This window comes from Pteronotus mesoamericanus, unplaced genomic scaffold, assembly GCF_021234165.1.
Source record: "Pteronotus mesoamericanus isolate MK-2021 breed Mesoamerican mustached bat unplaced genomic scaffold, CSHL_Meso_final scaffold_36, whole genome shotgun sequence".
NCBI lineage: Eukaryota > Metazoa > Chordata > Mammalia > Chiroptera > Mormoopidae > Pteronotus > Pteronotus mesoamericanus.
This window is the reverse complement of record NW_026555313.1, coordinates 18,922,431-18,926,582: the sequence shown is the minus strand read 5'-3', so window position 1 is coordinate 18,926,582 and position 4,152 is coordinate 18,922,431. Positions and strand designations below refer to the sequence as shown.

The 4,152-nt window shown below is 35.6% G+C and overlaps 1 non-coding gene across 1 annotated transcript; it reads left to right on the top strand.

Annotated features, from left to right (window-relative positions):
• The first annotated feature begins 554 nt into the window (after window positions 1–554).
• Window positions 555–710, top strand: LOC129086190 (small Cajal body-specific RNA 1). The gene has a single exon (XR_008530793.1). It is a non-coding gene; the product is annotated as a small Cajal body-specific RNA 1 (non-coding RNA).
• The last annotated feature ends 3,442 nt before the right edge of the window (window positions 711–4,152 follow it).

Below are 4,152 nucleotides of genomic sequence, written 5' to 3'. Positions count from 1 at the left end.
GAAATGGAGATCAGAGGGGAGGGGGAGAAGGAAATATGGGGGGAAACATACAAGGAATAAGCAACGTATATAGTAGGTACAAAGTAAATGGTGAGAGGTTAAGAATAGTACAGGAAATGGAGAAGCCAAAGAACTTATATGTTCAACCCATGGACATGAACTACGGGGGATGGGGAGTATGCTGGAGGGAAGGGCGGTGCAGGGTGGAGGGGAATAAAGGGGAGAAAAAAAAGGGGACAACTGTAATAGCATAATCAATAAAATATGTATAAAAAATTAAAATCATACAATAATATACACAAAATAGTGTAAAGCGCAACCAATACCTGTGTACTTAACCACCCAACTTAAAATATTGTCCCACTCTTAAAATCCCTTCTGTTTACCACACTTTGCACTTGATCTTAGCCAAAAGGCAGGGAAATGATTGTTTACCACACTGAAAACCTGTGTTCATGTAACTTCCTCCCACCTGATGCAATTACTCCTGAATTTTGTGTTTTGCATTCCTTGCTTTATTTTTTAGTGCTACTTTGACTACCTGTGTATCCCTACTGTATTTCTAAGTGTAATATGGAACTGTTTTACCTGTTTTAAAATAATTTAAATAGTGTCATAGCTGGGTTAAGGAGTGCAATATTAAAACAAAAGCCACGAGTCTTTTAAGCCCAGTGTGTAAAGACACAAAGTCATAACTCAGTGGTACAACTGAAAAAAGTAAAAATAAAAATAAATTTAAACATAGAACAAAATGAATGGTACTGTGCTGCACATATTCTTCTGTGGCTAATTTATTTTCTCCACTTGATTTTGTGAACATATACCTTTTAGTGGAACATGCATTTTCAGTTACCACCGCTTCCATGTCTTATATCCATTCATTTCATACATTTTATTTACCTACCTGGCCCCTGAAGCCTTTTGTGCTTGTAACCCCTGATTTAAGATGTCTTTCCACTCAGCCATTTAAATATGAAGTTTTATTAACATAAGAGTTTGTGTCATATTGTGTTATAATGACATGTTACATATGACAAAAACTGGATAAAAATTGTATATATAATATGCTCAATCTATATGAACAAAATATGTATAGAAAAGATTAGAAGTAATTTTGCCAAAATGTATATTTGAGTGGTAACATTTTGTGTGATTTGTACTGTATGCTGATTATATTTTTATGAATTTACAAAATTATTTTTATTAGAAAATATTTTTTAAAAATTCAAATCTGTAAAATAGTTCAGTAAGGTCATTATTGTTTCTGTTTATTCTTTAATCATATTAACTTCAATTAGATTATGTTGATGTTTTTAACTACTTAATCAATTATTGCTTTGTTCTAGTAAATCAAAATACAGTTATGCACTGCTTCACAACAGATATATTCTGAGAAATTCATTGTTAGGTAATTTCATCATTGTGAGAACATCATAGAGTCTATTCACAAAGACCTAGCAGTATAGCCTACTATACATGTAGCCTGTGTGGTAAGCCTGTTGGTCTTAGGCTACAAGCCTTTACAGCATCTTACTGTACAAAATAACATGAGAGTAAGTCAAAGATAAGACAGAATGATGCCATTAACAACCAATACAAGATGCATGAGGCTGCTGCACTGTCATGGCTGTTTTACAGCAAACTTTTTTTATAAGCAGAAAAAATAAACTCTAAAATAGTAATAGTATAGTTTAGTAAATACATAACAGTTTATTAATCATTATCAAGTATTATGTATGGTACATAATTTATATGCTATACTTGTATACAACTGGCGGTACAATAGGTCTGTTTCCAACAGCATCACCACAAACACATGAGTAGTGCATTGTGCTATGTTAGGATGGCTGCAACATTATTAGGTTATAGGAATTTTTCAGCTCCATTATGTTGTTAACCAAAATGTTGTTAAGCTGTGTAGCTCAGGATGGCTATGAATGTGACCCAACACAAAATTATAAATTTACTTTAAACATTATGAGGTTTTTTTTTGTGATTATACATTGCAATGTATTTAATGTGTGGCCCAAGACAACTCTTCTTCCAGTGTGGCCCAGAGATGCCCAAAGGTTGGACACCCCTGGAAAAAACAAATGTTTTAGCTCTTTAATCATTTGTCTTAAACCGTATCAAAGATTGAATTATCAGAAAGGATAGCCTTCATGGTATTTCTAAAAAGGCCATCCAATAGGTAAGAATTTGCCAAAAAAAGAAAAAAAACAAATTTGCTAAGTTTTCTCCTGTTGAAAATGGTGCCCCAATGTAAGAACACCAACATCTAATCAGTATCTAATTTGTATCTGGTAGGTAACCAGATACAACTGGCAAGTGAGGTCTGTCTTGCTCTGGCTCCAGGCTGACCAAGCAAACAGTAATATGTAGCATGTCTTAGGGAAAGGAATGTACTCATCAACTCTCTTGAGCACTCCAAGTCCCATGATTATTGGTATTCTGCTTTATGTATTAGCTTCTTGTGAGTGTGGTTAGCAGGAAACAGTCCCAGAGAATATGATCGCATGTGGAGGCCCTTACAAAGATCTCCTTGGTGTATGAAGCCTGAAGAGTAAATCCTGGAACAGGGTGTCCATATCAGTGCTCTGCCCTTCCAGGAGGACTTACCTAGACGACTCTGGTTCAGAATCTCTTAGATCACATTCTCATATCATATGTGCTTTGCAGGTGCAATGATGATACCTCAATTCCACTTCAGTTTTTCAACCTACTAGCATGCATATAATGGCCAAAGTAAAGACCTGATCACAAGTGCCAATTTAAGTATTTTCCAATAAAATCCTACCTTTCTCTCTATTAAATGAACACAATGAGGTGTTTGTTTGTTGCCTGGGTTATCTGGTTAAATATGGACTCTGACAGTATTTCACATATAAATTATTATTCATGGCCTGCTTCATTTCTGGCAAAGCAAAAGATGTTGCCACCCCACAGAGAATTTCAAGATTGTAGAGGGGGAATTCTGTAAGACTTGCCAAATTGGGACGTACAAGCAATTTTGAAAATAATCCAGTATGTTGATATGGGAAGGCTGTGCATATAAATTCTTTTAATTATCTCTCCTTTTGGCTAAATTTTAGCTTTGTGGTGTGAGAATGGATCTGTGTTTGCACTGCTGCCATGATATTTAATGGCAGTTTCACTTGGCTCCTCGGCTTGAGTTCAGAGCAATGTGGCAGTTCTATGATGTGGACACAGTTTCTACACTAAAGCCATCCATTTTAATAAAGTAAAGGTCTAGTCCACTGAGCCAGTTGAATGCAGCTGTTGCACTGATCTCTTCTGATGCTACAGCCGTTGAGTTCATTTCCTTAATCACATTTCCATACGGGTAAAAGCATGAAGCTGCTTGGTATCTTCTAGAGTGCATGCATTCTAATTTCAGAATTTAATCAAATGGAACTGGCTTCCTGACAGAGTAAACAGAGCAAAATACTGTATCCAGACCAGCTGCCAAACTAGCAGCCTGAATTTATTTTTCCTTGCTTTGCTAAATGCATCTTGAATTTTTGAAAACATAGTCCAGGTTAAGGAAATTTAGCATTTTTGAACCAAGACCAGTCACTTCTAATACTCTTCCATAAATACATCCATTAAATTTCAAAAGTCAGGTAACAGGGTGTCCATATCAGTGCTCTGCCCTTCCAGAGTTGTTAAAAGATTAACAATGTATTTAATGTGTAGCCCAAGACAACTCTTCTTCCAGTGTGGCCCAGAGATGCCCAAAGGTTGGACACCCCTGGAAAAAACAAATGTTTTAGCTCTGCTTAATCATTTGTCTTAAACCGTATCAAAGATTGAATTATCAGAAAGGATAGCCTTCGTGGTATTTCTAAAATGAATTAAATACAGAGTTAATCTTTTTTCCACATGTCTATGGCCAGAGAAGAAAACATTCCTCTTTTCTGTTGTACACAGGGATTGTGTACATAGACCTTTGCCATATGGGCTAATCTAATAGCGAATACCCATAAATACCTATACATGTTTTTTTTGTATTACTACCTCTGTACTTACTTAATTCTTACAATCTAATATCTGAAATCTTTCCAGGTATCGTCTATGCCACTTTTGTATCATTCCACATATAAATATCTATAGAGCAACCAGGACACAAAAGAGTCAACTGCATAGACTACC